We start from the raw sequence: 27,219 nt of genomic DNA, 5'->3' as shown, positions 1-27,219 counted from the left end.
GAAAAATTGGAAAAAAAATTAATTCAAAATATAATATAAATAACATAATATTATGGTAATGATAAGCGTTTTAGTGTACCTAGGTGCAAATAAGGTTTATGCATTTATCGAAATGGTACTGGAGATACTCCATCATTTTAAGTATAAACAAAATAGCTTAAATACACTTCAATAAAATCGCACATAAATACAATTGACTGTCTTACTGTGTAAGTATACAACAAATGAAAATAAAATAGCCTTTAAAATGAAAAAGGGTGGCAAGTGGGTGTTGCTCTACTGTACAGTAGGTTACACAAGTGGGTCACTGTAATGAATGGTGTTAAATTTGAATTCAATGATATAATATCATTGTATACGAAAGACGATTCTGAGCGAAGACGGTCAGTCAGTCAATGATATATTATTAAGTATATTTGATGATAGTATTGTAAATAAAGTAATTTATTGACCTATTTACGTGGAACGTTGTTTTAAATGTTCAATCATCGGCCATACAAGTTGAACATTTTATACATTTTTAAATTTTAAATTTAATACATTTTGTCAAAATTCGAACTTAAATACTAATAAAAAAAATAAGTGCCCATGTGTTTTTAATATTTTTCAACTGCTTTTGTAACGATATATTAGGGGCCTTCTAATAAGCTTTATAACCCAACAAATACAATTTTAATAAAAAAAAAAAAAACGAAAAAAATTGGAAACTGAAAATGTCCGTAAACGGCTCATAGCAGTTCAAAATATCTTAAAAATTGTCTCGTGTAAAGAAAATGCTATTATAAATATTCAGTAAAAATTTAATGTATCTACAATAATTTGTTTTAGAGTAACACCAAAAACTAAAATCGATTTTGTCAAAAACCGGTTTTACGTATAAACTCACGTTTTCCCTAATTTTTTATTTTGGTTAGCCCAGAGCTTTCGAAAGCTACTGATCATTTTTACTTTCCATAGTACCAACTAGATTCACTTTCCTATCAGAAAATATATTGTTGAAGAAAACTTTTTTTGACCTAAAAGGTGATGACACACACCGGAAAAAATAAAACACACATCATTGTAAAATCAATGCATTCATTGCTCCGCTTAGAATATAAAATGAATAACTTTACTATACTATTTCTAATCAGTTATTTCCAAGAGTAGTAGAATATTATTGTTATTAATTTATCTATATACCTAACAGGATTATAATAAATGGTTAGAACAATTGTTGTTTGCAACATTGAATAGAAAATAATAGGTAAATAAAATAATATTCTGTACGTTAAGTACAATATTCTCGTGGTTGAGAATAAAATGACATATTTTGGGTAAATGATAGAATCAAAATGTACACTAAGTTGAGCAGGGTCGATTAATGTGACGCTGTGAAACATTAGTTACACCAAATAAAACCAGTGAAGTTCTGAAGTACTATAGGCTGGTAATAAATAGCTTGGTCTTCATTAAATATCTATGAATAATGTTCTCCTAAAACCTAGAACGCACATTTAAACATTTCGTAGGCTGGGTGATATTTTGAGTAATATTCGTCTAACGATTTGCTACCTCATTTAATTTAAGTACTTCTAAGTGCATAACTGTAACGAATGTGACAAAACAAATTAAAAAAATTAATACAATATGACAATTCAAATCAGTTATAACCGAAAATATATTAAGCCGTTCTGCGTATGTACTTAATAAAGATAATTTATATGACGTTATCGAATAAATTATAATGCGATCAATATTTATAAAACACGTTTGACTTATAAATATAAACTTTTCTTTAGCGAATAAAGGAATTTAAATATAATGAAAAATAAATAAGTATGAGCTGTAAATATATAACTATAATAATATTAGTTACATTAAAATTAAGAAACAATTAACTGTACTTAGTTATATTGTTTAATAATAATTGTATATAATTTATATTTACTATTATTAACCAACTATATTGTATGAATTATCTCCTTCGTAACTATTAATTTAAAACCCCTTTCTTTCCTCCCTTTGTCTTGATTTTATAAATTATATTGATTTTTTCTCTTCCAATAATATCATCATAATAAAATATATTGTCCTCCATTACATACTGACATAGGTACCTACTTACTCTCTATTGACATCAATATTAAAAACATATACGATTTAATCTCTTTTATTTTATTATTTCTTTGTTTAATTGTTAATCATATTAGAATGGTTAAGATAATTTATTAATAATTTATATTTACATTTCATTAGTGGTAAAAAATATAATAATTATAATAAAACCGTCTTAATTTATCATGAGTATAATTTTTATTTCTTTTCATTTGAATAACAAAACATAGGACACTAGCAAAGTGGACAGTGGCATAAAGTTACCTATACATACATTATATAAAGTAGTCAGGTAGGTACTTAATAAATTGTTTACCGAACTGGTAGCGGTTACGGAATATTTTTTAAGTGATTAAGAAAGAAACATAAAACTTAAACAATCTACCGAAACGTTATATACATTTGATTATAATATCATTATTTACAATAAAAATGAAAAAAATTTAATTTTTGAGATTAGATTGAATATTCAAATTTTGTGGTCAGTGCAAGCTATAATACAATTTGTGTAATATATATATATATATATATAGTTTATTTAATACTGACCAAAGGTAGGTCAACATATTGCCACACAATAATTAGTAGTCCATTTAGTTTGTAGTTTGCATCATTAATAATCGTTTAATCACTTATCAAAGTTGGTTGGAATTGGATAATGGGATTTAAACTTTGTAATTTAATGGTATACTGAATAATAATTGAATAAGTTAAAAAAGTAAAGGCAGTCAACTAACTAGCCACTAATAAGAATAATATATTATTCTATATCATTACATCATTTATAACTCACAAATTACTAAGATATTAAATTTCACATAGTGCATAGGATAAATAGTATGCAATACATATAAATCAAAATTCAAACGAAATATACAATAAATGTATTGCTCCGCACAGAATCTAAAATTTGAGATTTAAACATATTGTTTTTGAACCATGCATGAGTAATTTATAATAATAATTACTCGTTGTTAAATTTTGAGATTTTACTCGAATTAAAAAAAACATACTTTCAAGTATTAACACAATTATTATTTTCGTTATGTTTACCTAGTTTATTAATTTAAACGTCGAAATAATTATTTAAAAATACTTCATTTTATCAAATAAATACTGTAGGAGATAGTGTAATGTATAGTGCCTATGTGGTTTGTACCTACCTGTAAATAGTATTTATTAGGAAATTTAAAAACAAAATACAAATATATTATGGCTGGTATTAGAAAAGTAATTTTATCGTACTATGCGTATTGTATGCAACAAACAAAAATACTGTTAATTTAAACCAAGAAAACTAATTTTCTTAAATAACCAATGAAAAAAAATCCCTCGGGGAGAAATACATTGCACTATGTACTGTATATTTCAGTACAGTAGAAAATATGTTATTTTTCAAAAGGACTAGTTGTAACAGTGAGTGTGTTTTTATTTTTGGAATTCATAGAATAATATTACAACAACTACCTAAATTGCAATTCAACATAACCACACGCAGAAGTTGAAAAATTAAAAAAAAAAACAAGTAAAAACATCGCAAGCGTCTCATTAAAAATACTATTTTCTTTCTATGCAAGTCTGTCATTACATCAATATAGTGTGTCCACATTTTACGTGTATACATTTTTACTTACTTCAATAATAAAAAATAAATTTTTTTTTTTAAACACCTAGTGTCCTAGTGTATTTATCATTCTGTTTATTCCCGCAGTTATATAGTTTACGTATTATATTAAGTAACGTAAGTATTAGCCAAGATAATGAAGTAAAACAAATTCTCAAACGAGTATTAAGTACCTATTGAATTCTGGAATTTATATACTAATCATATGTATATTAATTGATAATTAGATGCTAACTTGGTTACGATTTATGACAATTTTAGCAAGTAAAGGAGTTAGAAATAATTCGAAATTCAATAATTACTTAACAATAACGTAAATAAGTAGAATAAAAATATTTTTTTTTTCTAAACTGAATAATCAAACAAAAGATAAAAATGTTTAAACAATCGTCCCAACGTGGTCATATTATGTTCTCCATAATTTAGTTTATATACTTGTGCTACACGTAATGGTTCGTTATGAAAAAAAAAAAATTATTATGAAAATGTCTTCATTGTCATAATACATAAAACCACATCGTAATCGCTGCATGATTCGTCAACAACAGTGATTATTAACAGTTGCACTTTCATTTACAACTTCAACCCAGCCAGACGACTCAAACGTGAATGGCCCAGAGATTTTCTCAACGCACATTAAACTTAATCTTGTATATTACTATTTCTCCCTAAAATTACCTTCCACGTAGGAATTTCTAATGTGAAACTTCTACTCATTGTACTCCCCTCATTGCCACTTTTAATCATTATTCACATTTAATTATTGTACAGATTGTAAATTTTCATAAATAAACAACATTTAAAAAAAAAAAAAAACAACTTCAATATCATCAGGTGTATACTGAATCTATCATTGTTAAGTTAAACTATCGGCTTGGAATCGGGAGAGTATGACATAATATCGTCGTGTCGATGTATCGTACTATCGCGAATTCATGAAAAACCATCAACCATTATATAAACACGTGCATTTTCAAGAAATCGTTAGATACATACCTTCCATAATTTAGACAACAGAAAAGTATGTTCAGAAAAATCCTTTTTGCCGAATTAATAGCTTGATGAATAACAATAACAATAAATTACGAAAATTGCTGACTGATAACTTGGAATTAGTTTACTCCACCAAAAAAATACCTACCTAATAATTTATCTCGTGTCAACGGCTGGAGGACGAGCCTACGGTCAAGTCTATATAGGTACTCTGCAATGTGAGTTTATACTCATTGAAATACTACGATTAAAGTTCATCCAACATCTGATTTCTCCACCAGGTTTATCCAGCGGATCATACAATAGTATAATAATATGTACATAGAACAAAATGTTACCTATATAATATTATATTGACGAATCTTTTACGTTTTTGTCTTGTATAATGTAATAAGGGTTACCAACGGATAAAGTGATAGTAATAATAATTTTATTATCATTATAATAAAATGAACGTTGTACAGTAAAATGTCGTCAAAAGGAAATGTCGAGCCAAATGATCTACAAGGATAACACTGCGTGCCAGTCCAATAATATTAAAGTGATATACCAATAACGACTACGGATGTGTGTGAATATACGTTGAGCACTCGGACGTCGCGACGGGTTCAGTGGGATTTCGGCATTATCCGGTTCGCGTACACGGCGACAACAATAACCGTGGTCGTGGTCGTCACCGTGGCATCGGCGGCGGTCGTCTCACCGATCGTCGACCGCAGCGTCATCGTGGCGTCATATAAAATCGCGTCGATCAAGTCTGTCTCGCAAGTGATCTACAATATAAAATGTACGAACGCACTGGAAAAACGCACTCACGTCCAGACGACCGACCCGATGACCCGAGAGATGAGTGGGACCAGGTGAAAATTAATACGACGACGACGACGACGACGACGACGACGACACGGCGGCGGCGGAGATTTTATTTAAAACTATTATTCGCGGTCCACGGCGATAACATTTTCACTCTGACGATCGTCCACGGCGGGGGAGGGGCACGAACGGTGGCGTGGTCGGTCGAGCAACAGTTGTGCGACTGAATGGCGTGGACGAGATGGACTCGGTCGGCCGGTGGTGTGCGTACGCGCGGATAGTGGCGCGGTGTGTGTATAGTCGTCCGATGGAACGCGCGCGGCGCGACGGCGGCGCACTTTATACGCCGTCGCGCCGGCGGCCCGTCCCTACGAAAACCCACGACCCCCTCTCGCCGCAAACCGCCCCTCCACCACAAACCGCTCCACCGCCGCAAACCGCTACCCTTCACCACAAACAGCCACCCCGCCGCCTGCAACGCACATATTATTATACACGGGTATATATAGGTACATCATTTAGCCGACCTCCCGCAACCCGTTAAGTTTCAACCCGACCGAACAGAAGACGAGACCATACGCAGGTGATAAAAGAACATTCACAGTTGCGGTCAGAAATTTACCTACAGCGGTTTAATAATATCTTGGTGGAGCTTTTTGGCGGCGTCATTGGGCGACTACGACTCGAAGTTGGTTTTCTTACTGAACTATAGAGTAGTGTACTGGATAATATGTTATGCACTTTGTGTACAGAAAGCAACGCACAAGATTACATTTCGTTGTGATAACTATAATGAACGTTACGATGTAGAAAAACCGACTTGACCGTGGTCTCGTTCTCGGTGGATTTTTTAAACGTACCTATACCAGAGAACGGAAGATGGCTTTTTAGCTCCACCGTGCTGTTGACTTTAGTTTGTTTTCGAACACAACGGAAGAAAATTCCGGCAAGGGTTAAAAGCGTTAAGAGGATGTTGTACCCACATCTAATACAGTGGTTTTCAACCTTTTTGAAATCGCGATCCCCATGTTTTATTTTTTTGTACTGTGATCCCTTCAAAGAATTAATAATAGAACATAAATATTTTTTTTAATATGCAAAATAAAATATGTCAAATAAAATAAAAATCGATCGACCACAATCGATCATAGTTACTGAAATCACGTATATGGAAAATTTAATAATCCGTCGTCAGATAAGATTACGCTCGCTATAGGCTATTCGAAATGTTATCGTACCGAACAAAGAATTAAACTCATTTTATTTTTAAAATAATACATATTTTTATACGAAAACCCATTTTGTTCATTAATTTTGACGACCCTCAGGTTGAAAACATACGTGTGACGTAGTGAATCTACGAACTGGATACTTACTACAGTTTATTTTTAGTTAATATTTAGCAAATTTACTGTATTCGACCTATCAGTTTTTTATATTTTAATTTTAATATTAAAAAGAGTTAATATATTCAAATAATTGTTGCTCATTTTAAATATATTAAATTAAAAAGAAAACACAGTCTACGACGAATTCGATAATCACCAAAATTGCACTAACATTAACTACGAATGAACTATCTGTACCCAGTAATAGAATCTGATACGCCTATGTTTGGTATGATACGCATTTGTATTTAGACAGAGACAAAACGTCATGTGTATTGCGTATACGATATACCCTTTAAGGTTTACCTAATGGTTTTTTGCAGAAATAATATGAACGAACAAATATCTGCGCGGTAATGAATTATAATTACAGAATAACAACCCCATGTCACTATGCCAGTATAGGTAGTTAACTAGGTATCTTATCGGAGTACTTCAGTCGCACGTCTTACAGGTTACTCCTTTATACTTACCCGACGATTAATTTATTGTATTGCGTGCAAGTGCACCTACAGAGATTATTTTATTCAAAAACAGGATTGACTTTCAATTGCACTTCGTTGTGAATTAATTATTCACGCCACATGAAAATCCAAATTGAAAATTATCGATTCGGAGCTTGATAAACTCACCCTAGTACGCATGGCCTTTAAGCCATATGGTGTGGCTATTAATTTTAATGCAATTACAATATTTCAGTTTTATTTTTATGCTTTTAATATTTTTATGGACAGCAAACCAGAATTGATAGTTTTAAAACTCGCAAGTCATAACATAATATTATGAGTATCACCCTTTTCTAGTTAAATTGTTTATATTATATATTTTAAAATAGAAGTACGATTTAGCATTATACATCCAAATCAATATTATCTATGAACATTTAAGTTCCGCTGAATCGTTATTGAACAATCGGAAAAGGATAACATAATACAGAACCAATAAAGATGAAATCAAATCAAATTTCAGAAAAAAACACGTCAAATGTGACTAATATAATATTGTAATAAATACTTATTAATTATAATGTATACTGATAGCTATATGTGTTTATCATTTTTGATTCCACGGCAAACAATTGTGCCAACCCTAAATATTAAATCACACTTTCTCCGACTGAATGAGATATAATGTATTCTTCAAAATTTCCTTGACATAGTTTACACTTGTGACGTTTGATTTAAACAATCAATTAATTAACTAAAATATTAAACGATATTAAACGCATTATTTATTGTTTATTTTCTTATCTATCTTGAATATCTGTCCAAAGCATATTTCCGATAAACATTATAAGAACACAATAAATAATAAAATATTATTGTAATTTACATTTATCCATATGTCATATGCATATTGTAAAGTAATAATTTTTCTTTAATATTTTACAAATTCTACACAAAAATGTCTGCTTGAATAATACGAGTATCCGCAATAATATTATGTACCTATAACTAGAATAGGACACACAAACCGATAACATCAAGTACTCATGTCGTAGACAAATAATGATCTAAAAAATTTATTTTCGTAATGTAATATACGACTATGTTAATTAAAACAATCGAACAACTCAATCATATTATATCAATGTACAATGTGTATTTTACTTTTGATTTTACCAAAAAAAAATCTATCTAAAATACGTACTTATATAGTTCATTTTAAAAAAATATACGAGATGATGGACATCTGACCATTCAGAAAACCTGAACGATCAATCGTATTTCGCTGGGAAAAGTTTTTCTCAAACACAGTATAATGACTAATGATTTGAATCATTAACGATAAATCAACTTTTATGTCACAAAAAATGCGAAGAATTCACACATACGTGCTATATTAACTCCAGTAGGTACTTTTTAAAATAATTCAGGAAAACAAAAAAAAAAATTATGCAAGTACGGTTGGGAATTTGACAAAATTGATTTGATTTTTTTTTCTACATTTCAAAATTAAATGAATGTAGAAACTTTAAATTTTCAACAAATCGTTATACGACCAATTTGCTAGAATTAGAGAAATTTCAAGATATTGTAGCTCTTGTGGTGTTATTTATGGACATTTTAAAACTCTCTACATTCTTAGTTTATTTTCGATATATGTATGAGAAAATTGTAGTGAGTAAGCAAAGAAGCTTGAAAATATAATACGATGTTTCGTATAAGTTCCTCTTATAGAAATAAAAATTTATTATATTCACAATTTTTTTAAAATAATTTATAAAGTTCTTATTTTTATAAAATTCATTCAAAATGTGCAAATTATTTTGTAGTTAAAAATTTATAAAATCTGCAAATCGTTTCATTTTAATAAATAAAGTTTTAAAATTAAATTAAAATTCCTCATCTGTTTGTTCTTATAAAAATTTTAAAATCTCAAAAATTATACAATTGTATTATTTTACGTACCTATATACCTATATTAAGTCAACAGTTTGACAATTTAGGTTATTTTGATGTAATTCAAAAAAAAATTATCCGTTGTTACTTATTGGCTATTGCTACCACACGTGTATTATTATTTGCTATGCACAATATATTCAAAATAGTTTTGAATAATTTTAAGATGTTTTATATATATATTTATGTTTTATACGATGAACCTATTTATACCGTCCCACGGTACATCTGTATTGTATTACCTATACCTACGTTAAAAAACATCTACCTAGTGATATAATAATAGAATATGCGATTTGTTGCTCGAAAATATTAAATCGACATACCATATAACTATTATAAAAATAAATAACTTGTAACAATAAAAATATTTAATAACATATTCTTATACATAATACAAGCGACAGACCGTCTCCGCTCAGAATGATATTTTCGTATGCAAAGATGTATCAATAAATTTAAATTCCAACACAATATGCATTACAATGACTAACTCAATGACGAAGTGCCACCCAAGTGCCCAACACCTTCTATCAAAAGCGACTTCTCAGGGTTTTTCTAAAACTGATGTTTTACCATTTTCATAGACATTTAGAAAATAAAAATTTCGAGTATCGCTTGAACACGATGCATATACCTCCGTGCAAAATTAAATAATCAATAAAACGGTTTTAATTTTCTATAGCAATGGACATTAATAATATATTATATACTTGACCATGTAAATATCGTGACCTTATTATGTTAATAATTTATATACACAATCATACTATATTATTATATCATTTTGGAGATACAACTGTTTAAAATGTTTTGTGATGTTATTTGTATGGTAATGTATTGTTGATGGTACGTTATTTCGGTCAAACAATATCCGATCAACATAGTTTGAATTTATAAAAAACAAAATATAATAATTATTATAATAATGGAAAATCTTTTTATTCAATTTAATAACTATACAATCTATACATAATAAGTACAAAAAGCAATTCTGATCTGTAATGGAATAATAGCTATAGAGTTATATAAACTTTATTATTAATATTTGTACTTTTATTTGTTTTTAGTTCTTATTCTTTCTTGTACTTATTTGACAAAAAAAATAATAATAATAGTTGTAAAAGTAACAGAAACATGACAAAAAATAAATGAAAAATCACAAAAACTTGGAAAATTGTAGTATTAAAATGTAAAAACCACAACATTCGAAATGTTGACACTTTGGTTTACAAAGCAAAATATCTTCAGCTTACTCATCTGATAACTTCCATAAAAACATGCAAATGCTAGTGCCTACACAATGTATAACCGTGAGTTGTGCTGACTTGTGCACGACTCGCGGACAAATTTGATTAGTTTTCCAAATTGGAATACTGAAATTGGTCGCTATTAAATGACTAGATTATTTACGATTTTTGCCTAGGGTATAACATACATATTACATATACATTTAGTAGACACGTAGAATATCACATAAACAAAGGTATGAACTATTCATATAATGTTGGGATAAGTATTTACATATTGCCGTATAGCGTGGAAATGATATTGAATTTCACATTAATATATACGATTTTCAGCAACGGTCTTAACTATTAAAATTAAAATAGTATGATGGGCATTTGTTTAAATTTTATTCAGACATCAATAAAAAACAAAAACACTGTGAAAATGCTTCTGATACATAATATATTATTTACGGATCTCTATATAATGCTAATAGTGAACTGTTATTCTCTTATAAAAAATTGCTGTTCTGATTAAATACCTATAAGTCTAAGTCATTGTGACTTTAAAAAAAAAAAACAAATACCTATAGTCACTTACATGGTTTTGAGACCGTCAGTTACATCACAGCATCACTATTATAATACCATCGATGAATTATATTATTCCTATCTTACATTATTGCTCCAGCATTCGTAAGTTTTGTTGCGCTCTATTATTTGTTTGAACATCTATAGGTACTGTATAGATTCTATAGGAATGACGACCGAGATACTTACGCCGCGCACGCTAAAATAAAGCACGCTAAAATAAATTCGTACAAATACCTAGAATATGTATTGGCAGTGAATTAGCGTGCATTTGTTTGATAATAATGATAGATGATCGAACGAATAAACAAGACGCGATGCACACTATATATATATATAAGTATATACACGGTGTGATTCTAAAACGGTTATTGATCGACTATACACTCTCTAGATATAGGTATGCGCAGCGTATATGCAATATATATATATATTATATAGTACAGTTTTCTCGGCCCACGTCACGGCGACGTGTTTTAGTTGTTCCCCTATTTCTCGCCTAAAGTTCAAAAGTTTCAACTACTGTCCTCGCCATCAAACGCAGACACGCCTAGACGTTGAAAACCATCAGTATACGCGTACGCATATATTAGATATAAATATATAATATACATTTACATGTGTGTGTGTGTGTGTGTGTGTGTGTGTATACTTGCGGCGCATAAGATTAGAAGCGACGGGACAAATCAGGTCGTCGAACTTGACTCGACCCCGCTAGGCGCCCGACATCAAAGGGACGGTAAAAATCGTCTACCTACACACTTGTGAGAGACGAAATTATTCTGAACCGTCTGCAAACGCACAAATGTTTTCAAAAACCACGATTTTTATACAAGATAATACACTTATATGTTATTAGACTCTCGGTAATGGTGATTGACAAATTTTTTGAGCGCGCACTGATCTTTTGCAGGGCATTGTCGTATAAGTGCCGACAGTGATCTACGACAGTGAATAAAATATCATAGTAACGACGTCATAATGTGATTCGCGTATTAAAGTAGTTTAACTAGACCCCCCCCCCCCCCAAAAAAAAATAAAAATAAATAAAAATACAACCAGGTGGACCAGTGCAGATGGTGATATAATACGACGTGATCGTTGTAACCATTAGTTTAAAATCATATACCGACCTCACACTGACCATAGATACTCAACCCAAAAGATGAATCGAGTCTTTTAAGGGGTGGTGACCAAGTAACAAATACAAATGACTAAACGAATCTTGTTATTATTTTGTTGGTGAGTGTACCCCGCAGGTGATGTCTCGGGAACCATCCAGAGTCTATGGTGATACTATATTTCGTAGAAAGTTATAAGGTCTAACGAGGCTGTTTATCTGGGAGAAAAAGGTCCAAAGATGTTTCACAGTCAGTTTATTATATCAACGAGCGGTATCATTTCATTCGTCACGTCCATATTTGGAGTCGCCCGAATATAGGGCTCGTAGTGGGGTTTGTCGGGCGAAAAAACCCTCTGCAGGACGCGAACAATGTCTTACGGAACAATATAGAAAGACTGCACACCCCTTAAGTATTATAATAATATACGCGATTCGTTCGCAATCAACGATTATATGACTGTAATAATTGTATGTATATAGGCGCACGCGATTTATATACTCGTGATAAGATAATATGACGATGACGATATCATTCTCTTCTGCTTCGAATAGCACGCAGGTTAATGTGTAGTTTTGGTTCGTATGTAATATACGTCTTGTTTGCACTAAAAACCACGAAACGAGCGGTAAAAAAACTATAGATACCCAAACTAATAATGATCAAAATATGCGTATGGTTAATGTTTTGTAACGACATAATATTATTAAAATATAGGCAATACAAAAACTAAACGCGTGTGTGTGCGTGCCATCTGCATTCGTGCTCGACACAATACTATTGTCGAAACGTTTTCCGCTTCGTGCACGATATATTTTTGTGTTTATGACTTGTAAACTGTTTGCTCAATACGAACCGTACCACTGTAATAAACGCGTGTATTTATGCGGTGTTTACAATATTAAATATGTACTATTATAAATTGTTATTATAATATCATTTCTGTTACAACCGCCGCCGTACACCCACTGCGCATCACGCGCGAATGAGTTACGTATAACCAGCGTTGGGAAGAAACGGAGCTTGGAACGCGTTCCGTTTAAAATATTGGAACGAGGAACGGGGGAAAGAGTTCCTATTTTTAAGGAACTTGAACGAAAATTTCCGTTCCTCAAATTATGAAAAAAAAAAAAAAAAATGAAAGTTTTCTTTTTTAATAATAATATTTTCCAGAATATATTTAATGTTGGTAATTTGGTAACACTTCGTCAGTCACCAGTGAATATTAAATTACCCCATAGTACAATATACCGTGATCCCAACATTACCATTTTTATCACGAACAATCTAGGTATCGTTGGTATATTTTAATTTTGTTCGAGATTTGCATACAAGGTATAATATTATAATATAAACCCCGGTTGTATAACTGTGATATAAACGATGTTACTGTGATTATGGTTTAAAAATTAAAATGATAACAAAGTACATATATAATATATATATATATATTATAGCATATCTATATAACCATTATAACCTATAGCACTATAGCATGTGTGACATATATTTGTTAAAAATCGGGGCAACTTAGAAACTCCTGTTTTCCCGTCAATTTCTGTTAGTCTTGAGAGTAAAAATTTAGTTTCATAATAATGAATATAAAAAATTAGCCGATTATTTCTGGTTTAAAAGTTGTCCACAAAAAACACCACTGACAACCGCTCAGATTGTAAAAAAAAAGGAACGGGAACGCGTCCCTTTTTCGCAACAGGAACGAGGAACGGGAACGAGTTCCTTTTTTACAACAGGAGCGAGGAACGGGAACGAGTTCCTTTTTTACAACAGGAGCGAGGAACGGGAACGAGTGGATTTTTAAAAGGAACTTTCCCAACACCGCGTGTAACTGTGGAGGGATTCGAAGGATATAAACGAGTGACGGCGAGTGACGACTGACGATTATTATTATCATTATTATTACTGAAGCCGGCATCGTCGAATTGGCTGGAAACCGAAAATTCCGAGTGGTTTGGTACAGGCGAAACGGAAAAATTGAACTACTCCAATTACTAATTGGATCACATCGTGCGCGTCCCCGGAAAACGGCGGCAGTAATTTCGTCTTGCCCGACGTGCAATTTACGCGGAGTTCTTACACGGTGGACACAATAATAATAATAATAATAATATACTAAATGCGTGTGTAAAATCGATGTGTACAATAAATAAATTAGTTAATTTAACAAAACCCAATTTACTCAAACCATTTTCCGCGCATGCGTGCATCCAATATTTATTCCTATGTATATAATACCCCCACACTATTATACTATACCTATACAGTATATATACGGCGGGAACCGGGTATTAGCCCATTTTGAAATTATTCGGCGAAAAATTGCTAAAAACCGTCAAAGGTCACGATAATATTAAAAAAAAAAAAAATGTTTTTTTTTTTTTTTTAATAACAATAATAATAATAACACAGTACCTATATATAACGTTCAATTAACCCTCCGCACACTACTGAAAATGTTAGATTTCCGTGACTTTAACCCCACAGTTATTTTTCATATAAGCGTATACGTGCATGCATGTGATTTATTCACGTGCAGATATAAGTGTATACTTATATAATATACTGCGCGTTCCTAAAACAATTCGTGAAATATACGAATATTATATTTATACTAGGGACCGAAGCAGTTTTGTGTGAAATATTTTTGTTTACATAACCGTCTGGGAATACGCACTCTGTAATTAATATATGACTGTGTAGAGATATTTTGCGCACACACATTATAATATTATTACAATAATCAAAATATAAAATGGATTTTTACTCAAATAAAATAACACGAACATAATTATATGTATGTGCATCGATTTATGCAGCTTGGCTTAATGTATGCTGATGAGTGATGACAAACCGCGCCAAAATTATTAACATTATGAGCAAATGATTTTCCAGTTCCAATGGGTATCCTACCTACTCATCCATTATCTACCTACCTTTTACAATAACTATACAACTTTTGTATAGTGTATAAATACGTGTAGTGTATAGATATCATACAAACAATTAAAAGTTTATCATATCAGATTCACACGAAAGAAACTTCAAACAAAACATTTCATCAGACATATTATTATTATAATGAAGGAAAAAAAATAAGTTGAAACGTTTATTAAAGCTCTGGTGAAAATGAATCTGACAGTGCGCATTGAAATGCATAAAATGTGATCGGTCTATTGATCGGTAATAATATATAAAGCCTATTAATAATACAAATACATTTTACATAATAACTAAATAATAAATATTACATCAATATAATAATGGATGTAGGTTGAACGATTATGTTCATTGTTTTTCTTATTCTTGAACAGCCGTGGTCTCAAATCTCAATCATCGGTAAAATATAAATGCATCGATGTGGATGATTCATAGGACGACCTAACCTAACCTAACCGTTCTAACCTCATGGAGATCCGTATTAATGATGACTTGCCAGTACACCAACACCCAATTTTTACCTCTTTTTATCTAAAACTATAATTATACGTTCCCTGCAGCAATCTATAGATATAGTTGAAACAATTTTGACGCTAAATACACGAATATAAATAAAAAAATAAACAAATCAACAATTATAAATAAAATATGTCTGACCAAGAAAAAAATTTTAAAAATGAATTAACTTATTTTCAACTAATATTTTTCTCCGTAATATAAACTTAATTATTTAGAATTAAATATATATTTTTTTGGCTCTCAACTTATAGCTTAACATTTTTAATATCAACTTGACGTAACTAACTCAAATATTTTCATCAACTTGTAAAAATCTGTGATACCTAATACTTATGATAAGATAAGTTCACAAATTACAATTGTATTATTTTTTTTTATAGTATGACTGTGAATTGAACATTTTTTAAACCCAAGTTGAAAACCAAACACAGAATACCATTTCAAAGGCATCATGCACCGTATTAATAAAATGGTATTCGGTCGTTGAATATAATTCGAAAATAATATTTTATACAATAATATAATATTTTAGTCATATAGAAATATTGTAATTTTTGATTTTTAGATTTATTTTGTAATAAGCTATGTACAACAATAGGATTCGGAGAATGCCATTATATAAAAACAAACGTTGTACTTCAATATCCGGCATTGTCCGTGACCCAAACTAATAGATTTCCGATTAAAACGGAATTATAGTAATTGGGTGTTCGACTACCAAGGGGTTCGTTTTCTTAATAATTTCCTTTTTATTCATATCTTGCGTATTGATTTTCTAGTAGAAAAGTTTTTTTAAAAAAAAACCGTTTTCGAAACGTTTTTCTGAATGAATTTACAACAAAATAATGAAAGATATTGTACTCTTGCAAATTGCAATGCTTGATATTATACCTATTTGTGATGCATTAATTGAATGTATATATACATAATTTCTATTCATGGGTTGCTAAACATTTCTTGAAGCTCTTATAAAAAACCAACAAAAACTTCTGCGGTGGATGAAAACTTACAGTATATTATACTCTAAGAACGTACGAGTTTATTTGTTAATATACCTCGTTCACTCGGTGAATAAATGCATTACAATTAAAAACTCTAGAAAAACTTCGCATTACTTATATATTATTATATTGTTCAAATAAACCGTTAATTTGATGTACACAAAAAATAAAATCATAAACACAGAAAAACACACCACACACGGACAATTAATACAATACGATATCAACTTACGAGATTTTCCGGGTTTTCGTCTCTACCGTGTGCATATAATATCATTTATATTATTATTATGGGTAGATTTCGAAGGTGATGTAAATATAATATGTCATTACGTTTTTCGGTCATGCCATTTTCAGGCGCTATTGTGCATAAAATATCAAACGCGGAGTATTAAAATCACTGGAATGTGTTTTCTACTCGAGAAACAAGAACATTACCCCAATTAAAAATATCAATTACAATTTTTGTTTTCGTACGTAAAATTATAATTTTAAGTCAGCATTTACTGTTTGCTTGTTATTATTTACTTTATAGACGGGCGTTGAATAAATGCCATAAAACCAAACTTCCTCTCAAACATTAAGGGTGTAATATAAGTAGTCAATTCCACCAGTATATAAATTACAAATAATAATATGTCCTGAACATGTTGCATAATGAGTGTATATGACTTGTAAAATCGATATTCGTGGCTCTTATTCTTGCAGTTCACGTAATACACGTTGCACAGAAAATTGATAATCATTTTAGTTTTGCCGAATTCTTGACTAGTAAATTGTGTAATATTTTAACAACTATTATGTACCTTAACGTTTTGTTATGGAATTGGCCCTCGATTTTGTACAGCATACACGTGCGAGTAACCTGCAAGTCGCTGGCCTCTAGATTTTCCTTCAATGCGTATTAACGACCCTATATATAGGCTATAATTAAAGGATTTAATAATATCCTGAATGTCTCTTGCGTATATTTATGTATCAGGGGATATAGGTTACCTCTTATCGACGAGGTAGTCGTAACACCGCCAGACAGAGGGACCCGTCTTAGTCTATATCACTGCACATACGTAGAGAGAGAAACAGCCAGCTGTTAAAATCTAATTTGTATTGTATGCACTGTATAATATAGAACAGAAGGCTGTTCACTATAAACATATTATGGCAGTTGTAGTCGCGATCGTTGACTGGCTGTGGGGGGGGGGGGGGGGGGTGGGACGACCACGATCACATTAGTAAATATTAATGCTCATCGTTAGCATAGTATTGAGTACGACTTGAGCATTAATTGTGTAGCACTTAAGAAACGTATAGGCAAAATTAGTTTTAAAATATCTCACTTCTTACATAACATAATAATAATATTGAGTTAAACCCGCTTGGTATATTCGGACGGTACGTTTTACGGATTGGTAATTTGTTCCAAAAAAAATTATAATACAATATTAAATAACATTATGTACCTATCCCATTTATTACCTCTTTATAATTATTAATAAACAAAATGGGTAACTATATACTTAAATCATACATGACGACGCTATATATATATATATATATACGGAACGACAGGTCAACTGAAAATAACAATAATACGCGTTAGGTATGTATATATGTACACCTATACGGTTGTACATAAATAATAAACAACAACACCAGTACTACACTGCTTACGTATGTACCTATATTATATTATATATACGCGTGCCGTAAATACAACGCAGAAGTGCGCTGGGCCATAGGTACGCTTACATACGTATCAACTTGTTTATATACTATTACGTATTATATAATATATACTTCTTGGTATATACATTATACATGTATATAGGTATATATACTTACGTATGTATGTATATTCGATGTCTGGTTGTTTTGTGCACGCCAGTCCTCCGTGTGGTGGTTCTATATCGCAAATGTAAATCAATATCATCGCTGTCCCCGCCACCCCGTCCAACCCACGCTATCCCTCCACCAACCATCCTTCGCCATCGGACGTCTTCCGGCCCGAGCGTCGAGTATAAGGAAACGGCCAAGCGTGTTCGCATAATATATTTAGTCATACCTATATATATAATATATACATTATACACACACACACACACACACACACGCGCGCACACACGTCTATATTATAATATACGCGTATGCGGAAACGTATTAATCGTCCACCGTGCTGACACCTGTGCGAAGAATCGTCGTCGGTGTATTTTCTTCGATCGGTCGTAACGCGCTCGTTTCGTTCAAAATTATTGAGTATACATATTTTGTGAATATCGTTAAATGTAATATAGTATTGACATAAATCACAACGATGATCACCTTCGATACCGATATGGTATGCTCTAATGCACAGCTTTACAAGATATAGGGCGATATACTTTCCTCCCAACACGTCGCGCGGTTCCCAAATAGTATTAGATTTTAAATATTTATCTGAATATTAATATTAGTAACGTACCTATACAATGATCGTTTATATTGACTTATAGATGATACACACCACACTATTTGATTATCCTATTTGACCCACACGCGACATTGCGGATTTACGTTCATCAGATCCAATATTGCGTTATTGCCTTTTAAATTAATTCACTTACAATCAAATTTAAAAGTAAAAACATGATCTGTCATGATACATCGGCTTTTTTCTGTATTTTAAATTCCCACGATAATTTGAACACTTTTAAATTGTAATATTTTATATGAAATGCAATTTTAGAAGCCTGATAAGAGAGATCGCTAAATTAAGACTAATATGACAAATGTTAGACTGATAATAAAAGAAGACCTGATAAGAAAAAAACCTATCGGGATGCCGCCAAGGTTAAGGTGAGAAGACTATACTAGAACTATTGGACCGAAAATCAATTAGAAGGATAAACAGTAGACATATGGCAATATTTGTACTTAGCGATAGGTCTTACAGGTCGAAACTAAAAGAAAGAAGTAAAAGAGGAATATATTACATCATACTCATAACTTGCCTAAAAATTGAAATATCATAATAAAACTCAGATAATGTTCTCAAACGTTAAGTTTGATAATTGGTCGATTCAATGTAATACTATATTTGAACGAGAATTTGCTATGTTCCGTTCCGTTCCTAAACTTGGCCCGTCCAATATTTTATCTACCTACCTATTTTAGTTGTACACTTGACGCAAAGTCAGTTCTTGTGCCCTATTCAGTATTCTACAATTACTGTTATCACTACTTAATGCTGCTAAAGTATCGCGTAATCAGCCAAAAGACTGACGAAGTAATTGACAAAATATATATTGTCTGTCATGTTTCAGCGAGCCTTATAGACATAAACGGGTTAAAAAGTTAAATTTAAGTTAATTTAAACTTAACTTTTTAAAATATAATTTTCATTAACTTAATTTTTAACTTAACTTATTTTAATTGATAAAAACTTCATTTACAACGAGTTACTTTTAATCAAATTCAAGTTAAGTTCATTTATAAATAATTAAATAGTAAATATAATAAAAATAAAAATAATTATTGATGTTGCATATTACGTAACCATTTACTAGAATAGGAAATTAGAAATATAGTTAAATTAATTTCTTGTTCCATTAACCAGAATTATTCAAGATAAATAACTTAATTAAATAGTGAATACATATTATAGCAAGATCCATTTAGGTATATATTATATTATAATATATAGGTGTGTCGTATATATATAAAGATTAAAGATATACCATACCACACTGCGGCATACAGGCGTATTTTAATAATAATAACTAATAAGTAATATGATATTATCTCATTATAATATTGATATAGATACAAATCACAAATGTACAATTTTCAAGAACGGGGACGAGGTGGCCGAGCGGTCTAACGCGACGGATTCGGCACAGCCGGTCCGAGTTCGATCCTCGACCACCGGGCGGCATTTTTCTCCGTGTAAGTCACGGTGTCCGGAGAACAAGTGCCACCATCCCCCACCCGGGCATGGCAGATACCTACGGGTGCCCAATCAAAAATTCTGCCAAACCCAACACACACGTGTTCCTTCCCCTACCGACACTAACAACCCACAAACAAACCACTACAGCTAATGGCCATAGTTGCCGAAGCTTAAGATCAATAAAAAAAATAAAAAATTTTCAAGAACATAATATTATAAAATATTTTCGCCATAAATAAGTTGTTTATTTATTTATAAACCAAAAGATTGTATTTATTTCAGCATTTTCAATTTCATATGCTTTTGGTACGCTTACTACATAATTCTATTAATTCAGTACCTAATAATTTAATTCTATGTATAGAAAAGATATTGGCTATTTCCTGTGTTCAATGATATGTATGATTTTTATTATTTTAAACCATATTACTGGGTATTTACATAGATGTTAAAAAATAATAATAATAACTCAACTTAACTGAGTTAAAAAAAATTTGATTAACTGTTAACTTCAAAATTTTTAGAATGTTTTCTATTAACTTAACTTAACTCAGTTAAAAATTATCATTAACTTGCCCAAGCTTGCATGTTTGTATCTTTACAAAACCATTCACGTTTAGTACGGGCATTAAAATCTACTAACCTACGGTTTTTTATTTTTGTTTTATTTATAAAATGGGCAAGAACCTATTGAATATAAAATGTTTATTATTTATAATAGTTTTTTTAATTTAATTTGACAAAACCTAATAACTAAATCAATACATGGATTATTAAATAAGTAAAAAACTTAACTTTACGCAACATTTAATCTATTCTAGTCGCTAGGTTGCACAAGATATGAATGTACACATGACACACAGCAAACAAAAGCGGTGGGATCGAAGAACAAAAGTTATAGTGCAATGTCTGATGATGATGAAATGTTTTTTTTTACGATCATCAGTTATGTAGTTTTGTTATCACTGATAAATGTTTAATAACAATATAATATACATTATCATCGAGAAAAAATATATTGTTTTAGATTCTGAGTGGAGCGAGGAAGCTAGTGGTTTTACAATTGTATTTATTTTTTTTTTTTTATCCTGTATAGAAAATGTTGACCAGAAGGAGTGCTACGATTTCAACATAATATAGTTCCTTATTTTTTAGCAAATTGGATCAATATGGTACTTTAGAGAAGTAATTTTTTGATTTTCTCAATAGTTCTTTAATGCCACGGGAAAAACCACCGAAAAATTACGAAAAACCGCTAAAAATGGGATTTATAACGCTTTGTTTATCACCGTAGAAACGAATAAAAAATAATAATATTATAATATTAATTCAACTTACAAGATATAATAAATGATAACAATATAAAATATCCAGACTGACAAACCGTCTCCGCGCAGAATCGTTTTTCTTATACAGTGATATTATATCATCGAATTCAAGTTTAATACAATCCATTATACATTGACCTACATGTAACCTACTGTACAACAGAGCGACATCTACCCGCTTTGTTTTTAAATTGGAAATGTGTCTTTCAGCAAAAAAAAAAAAAACAAAATACAAGACGCCAACGACAAAAGTCAGTACCTAACTACAGTGTAATATATACAATTCGTAACTTTGACACGTAACTGCTGACGCGCATCACCGAAATACTACCCGATCTTGAGCTTATAATTGTTATACGATTGTCTAAAATATTATTAGTATTGAGTAGGAGGTACACAGCTGCTAAACTGCGGGTAAATGGTCGACGGAAAAATATAATACCTACCTACGATGCCGTATGTTTCGAACCATATTAGCTAATATATAAGATCAGTAGTTGTATACAGTAGGACACGTGACGTGCGGCCCCCGAACTTTTAAAAGTGGACGCGGTCCGCCGTCCTGAAGCGTTGGAAAAGTTACGGTGATAGAATCAAAGTTTTCACCACATGTCACAACTTCCGAACACGAACGACGAGCTGGTTCGGCGGATATAACTCGGTGCTCGCCCGGCTGATAAACTCCACCACACGACGATGACACGTCACAATAATATGTTATAAACAAATATATATAATACGTATACGAAAGAGCGAAGAGCATTGATGTATATAGTGCATCGTTTCGTCCACAGTATATTATATGTATATATATGTAATACTGTCGTTTCGACGGCAAAATCACCAACTCTTCTTGCAGTCCCTCGGGCGGAGCCACAGACGTATTCATGTGAACTCTCCCACGCGTGCCACTTAGACGAAATAATAAAAATTACTGTTTAAAATAATTATTAACATCGTTCGCTTCCACGGCGGCGGCGAACGACTGCGAAACGAAACATATTTCACAACAACGCGCTAGGGGGGGAAGAACGACCGCATGCCCAACAGATTGATTCAACGACTATATTATGCTCAGTGATTATCACCCACATATTTTCATCCTTAGATTATGAGTTCATTCAAATTTTGATTTTCCGAATATTCTTGAGCACGCTCAAACGTCTAAATATTTTCCAATGCATAGATTTTCAGCAATTTTTAAGTAGTGTACTGTGACAATAATTTTTTTGATGAAAATCTTGATGTATACAACTATTGAATTGTCTGAATACAAGTACGACATTATTAAATGCTGACTGACAAAACAAATCACAAGGCCTATCACCAACATGCAACTATTATGTGATTATAACATTCAGTTCTCCGTGATCGACTATGACACAACCATCCACTAATAAAAAAATATACTATCTAACATACTGTGTGAGTATTATTGTTTGGTAAGCCTTTAGTAGGCAGTAAAACTTTATGGTAACTGAAACTCAGTCCTATTGTTATTTCAATTAAATAATATTATGATATCCTATTATCTACCGACTCATAGCTACGGCAAAATATATATCCATAATGTTCAATTACCTTCTCTGGACTTACTCTCTGGTCACGCTACAACAATATCGTAAAAACCCTTTGAATAAATGCATGTTTGAATGATAAAATGGAGATGAACTAGCAGGAATCGCTCTGTATAGCTGTTTGTAAGTGGTGTATCACACGCGGGAGATAAGTCTTACATTATATAAGGACATTCACGTCCCTAATACAATGTTATGCTGAGTTATACCTGTACGACTTTCTTATTTCATGCGTCATATTTGTCGTGTAGACATTTGAATGTCGGCGATGTACAAACTAAAAATAAGTATGATATTATAAACTCATATATTATTATATTATTATAATTTATAATCATAAGTACTCGATAATAATTAATTAATTAAAAGTATGTATCATGTGTGGATTTGTTAGATGAGTGTTAGATTTTTGTAAAACTTCTGGTCGAATACTACAACTGTAGTAACAACATTTCTATCCCCGAGGACCATTCAAGTGTACCTATATACGCGTTACTTTCTTCCGTTTTTGAAAATCATATTCACATTATTATACTCTCTTTTGCATGTTTAATGTGATTTACTCGATCTATAACGTTATAATTTTTCGACTATTCGCGATTGTTTTGATTTCCCTGGAGCTCGTTTTCTTCTTACTATTCCTTATAAGTTACAAATAATTTATGACACATCGTTATGCCATTCATTTTTACATCCAAGATTTCATTGTTTCTAGTAATGCCTTTTGTTTCCGTACACGCAATGTCGAGTTCAATATTAACATTAAAATAAAAATAAAAGTATCCGACGTATTGAAGTTTAACACGGTTTCATTAAAATATGATTTATTATAAATTATATGGTTCCATTATGCCATTCCTATACCATTAAAAAATGATTTTGTAAAACACGAATAACACTGCTGTTTTTTTTTTATAACGTGTATAATCTTAACCATTTATAATATTTATATTCTAAAATTTAGCGCAATGAACAAGTCTGATGGGAGACACGATAACGCTATTATTTCAATTTTAATCGTAATTCCATTTTTCTCATAAAAAAAAAAATTATAAATTTTGTTCAATCTATTGTTAGCTTTTCAAAAAAATGTCTGCAAAATCTTATTAAAATATCTTATCCTATCTTATATTTTTTTGATATTTTTTAAATTATATTATGTTTGTAGACAACAAGTGAATTTGCCTATTGAAGTTGAAATATTATTTTGTCAGCTGTAAATCCCGAGAAATAAAACATAAAAGGCTGAAATTAGATAAACTTCTAAGAAATAAAGAATATACAAATTCAGTGAAGTAAGATAGAATTTCACACTCGAATAATGTAGAAAAGTTCTCGAACTAACACACACGTATATACCTACGAGTTTAAACATTTTTCAAGATTTATAAATATTTGAATAGGTACGCGTTTGCTTCTTTGTATCAACGACTAAACTCGTTACCTCACAAACGCTTCACTTTTTACTTTTACTATTTTATTTATTTTTTCCGAACCATTTTTTTTTTTTTTTTTTATTGTTATCGCGCGCTATTTCACCGCTGTTTGTCTTTTAAAACTTATTTCGTGTCTAATTTACTTGTCATTACTTTGTATTATTGTACCTGCATTTGAAGTTTCGTCCATCACTATACCATGCTACACGACATGTAATGACAATACATTTTAATTTGCGCTTGCGTATTTTGAAGGAACGCGATTTATTATTTCGATCACACTGAATACCGATGAATTAAAAATAATCCAACTTGTAAAGTTGTAAATAATGAGAACCCGCTCCTAAAATGTATCATTTCACGAGACCAGTTAGTAATATAATATTCTCTCGCAGTTAGTGTGTATCGAAAAATGTCGGAGTCGGCCCATGCAAGTGTCTTTATGTGTTGTGTTAAACAAAAAATATTGTTGTTACTTGCATATTTACGTACAATGTTTACCAATTGTTGTTTCATATTCTATTTAATATGATATTATGTAAAATAATTGCGTAGCACAGCGTGCGCTACGGACATTATTAACAGTGTAATTTTAGATTTTATTACTGCATAAAAGCGCTTTTTATTTTAAAACAATTTACATACCTACCCATATACTTTTATAATATTCACGAATACTTTTTCGTATTATCCCCATTCTTTTGTCTTTCGCATATAAAATATTAAAATATGCCCATAACACATTTTTCCTCCACTCGCCTACCTACTCAGTAAAAATTAATATGTAGGTATATACTATCTATACATTATGCAATAATATACATTTTATATACGTTCATATATTATTTGTTTGAATGTTTACTATAAAAACATATAAAATAACATAATAATATGTGCTCGAGTGTAAAATTCACAATGCTTTTATTTACCACATAAAAAATTTGAATTAAAATGTATTTAAAGCCGTTATGTGCGCGTAGCGTGCAGTCTAGAAGTCCAGAGTTAAATCTCGAGTTATGAATACTCTTTTCAAATATGGTCGGTATTTTGTTTGAGACTTAAAGCTTTTTAAGCCCCGGTAAAATGCTCTACCTGGTCTGAGTCTGTGTGCGAGTTCCCAAGTGCGTGTGCACTCCGCCAAAATTACAAGTTATCCGGTCCTGCGCGTGCGCGGTCAACGGCCTCATTGTACTCAGCTTCTTTTGTGTGTTTAATCTAAACTATTGTCGTGGGTGTACCGACTTTCGTCGTACACCTCTATTCCTGCACAACCACTCTCATGCCGAAATCCCGATGTACCTACCACCGTGCACCGACCATATCTGATTTGCGATAGTTAACTTTCTGATTATTTTCTCAATTACGACGATTTACGCGATTTCGCCGACGCACCGAGCGAGCTATAATAATATCAACATACAAACTCAGAACAACAAGACAATCGATCACTGTCCTCGAATCCTCGTTGGATAAATATTTATTATGTATTATTGTGATAAAGCGTTAATGCGCAGAATACATCTCTGCGGAATACGACGAGGTACAGTAAAAATATTGTATCGTTCGCGTCGTTCAAAACAAATGAATACCTATAGTCGAAATTATCGCGAAAAAGACTTAGAATAGTAACTACTTACTTGTGTCGGGGGTTTCGACAATGAAGAGCAACCGACCAATTTCACCCGAATACAGGTCACTTATAACTTACATTGCTTGGAGAGGTTCGTATAAACTTCATTCAAAAATCCCCGTTGCGCAACACATCGAATTAGCCACGACATTCGACGTCATAAGAGACATAATAAATATTCAGCCGGGTATATGATATTATATTCGGTGGCTTATTTCTATATTATTCTCTCACTGCTGGGTTTTTTCCAGGTCATTATATTTAGCCTCAAACTTAAGAACTTTGGTCAGTTCTAACTGAAGTAAGGTCTGTAGTTTCCGAATTTCATCGCTGATGCCACTCTCCGTCCGAGGAGCTAAAAAGTAGCCATACAGATATAACATTATTTATAACATTATTATGTCACCGGAAATAAAGACGTCATGGACAATCGCGAATAGATTTTCGAGGTAGTGGCTCAAAAGTTCTCGGGGGTTAGGTCGAACGGATAGTCACAGCGTCTGTGTGTGTTGAAGGTGAAGGTGTTCGTTCACGCTAATGCATATAATATCTTATCCTTTACATACAATATAATATAATATGTTATGATG

The 27,219-nt window shown here is 31.6% G+C and overlaps 1 protein-coding gene across 4 annotated transcripts in view; it reads right to left on the bottom strand.

The window, feature by feature from the left end:
* The window catches only part of LOC132944876 (potassium voltage-gated channel subfamily KQT member 1), a 264,923-nt gene that overhangs the window by 112,291 nt on the left and 125,413 nt on the right, over window positions 1-27,219 (bottom strand). The window contains exon 1 of one of the 4 annotated variants that reach the window (XM_061014405.1): window positions 5,265-5,782. The exons of the other annotated variants lie outside the window; for them this stretch is intronic. The gene's annotated coding sequence lies outside the window, so the exon portion shown is untranslated. Of the gene's footprint in view, window positions 1-5,264; window positions 5,783-27,219 lie in introns of those variants that run through there. 4 annotated transcript variants of the gene reach the window in all.

The sequence above is a fragment of the Metopolophium dirhodum genome, chromosome 5 (assembly GCF_019925205.1).
Source record: "Metopolophium dirhodum isolate CAU chromosome 5, ASM1992520v1, whole genome shotgun sequence".
NCBI lineage: Eukaryota > Metazoa > Arthropoda > Insecta > Hemiptera > Aphididae > Metopolophium > Metopolophium dirhodum.
The sequence above is the reverse complement of the archived record's forward strand: the minus strand, read 5'-3'. Positions and strand labels throughout refer to the sequence as shown.